General features: G+C 41.0%; 1 protein-coding gene across 3 annotated transcripts in view; it reads left to right on the top strand.

The window, feature by feature from the left end:
* Positions 1-612, top strand: part of cibar1 (CBY1 interacting BAR domain containing 1) — a 10,243-nt gene that overhangs the window by 9,013 nt on the left and 618 nt on the right. The window lies entirely within an intron of this gene.

The raw sequence follows: 612 nt of genomic DNA, 5'->3' as shown, positions 1-612 counted from the left end.
AAATCTCTAGGAGGAGTTCGTTAAAGTACGAAATGTGGAAATGGCCAAAATCACACTAATTTTGAACTTTCAATTCAAAAAGGCGCTTATTCCTGAAACCCTTAAAATACGTACGTTTCACCAGGTTTGATGCGAGAGCCAATTTTGGTGATTTTGTTTTTGAGTATGTTGAGCCCCTCAAAAAGGCAATTCATTTACCAGAAGAAAGAAGGACTAATAATTGCTTCAGTTTCAATAGGGCCTTGGCCACTGTCGGCGCTTGGGCCCTAAATATAAAAACATGGCCAATGTGCCCACTGGGCCCATTAGGCCCATTGGGCATCTTCTAAGTATTGATTGGTCAGTGGGCAGTGCTTTTACATCAGTTGATCTCTAATCTCCAACAGAAGCTGCTCCTGACCAGGTTAGGAGTTAGCATAAGTTACCACAGCAATTTAAGCCGGTAAAAATGTATCCACCTTTGGGATCACAAAACCCTGGGTTGACACAACTCGAGATCAAACTCCTTGATTAGGTTTGATTTTATCTGTGGGGATCTACAATCACTGTTAAACAACAAACACAGTTAGCGAAGTGGATTGCAGAGTCTGTTGACATGCTTGATTTAATTAA

Source organism: Etheostoma spectabile, chromosome 14, assembly GCF_008692095.1.
Source record: "Etheostoma spectabile isolate EspeVRDwgs_2016 chromosome 14, UIUC_Espe_1.0, whole genome shotgun sequence".
Lineage (NCBI taxonomy): Eukaryota > Metazoa > Chordata > Actinopteri > Perciformes > Percidae > Etheostoma > Etheostoma spectabile.
Note: the sequence above shows the minus strand (reverse complement) of the source record. Positions and strands in the feature narration are given on the sequence as shown.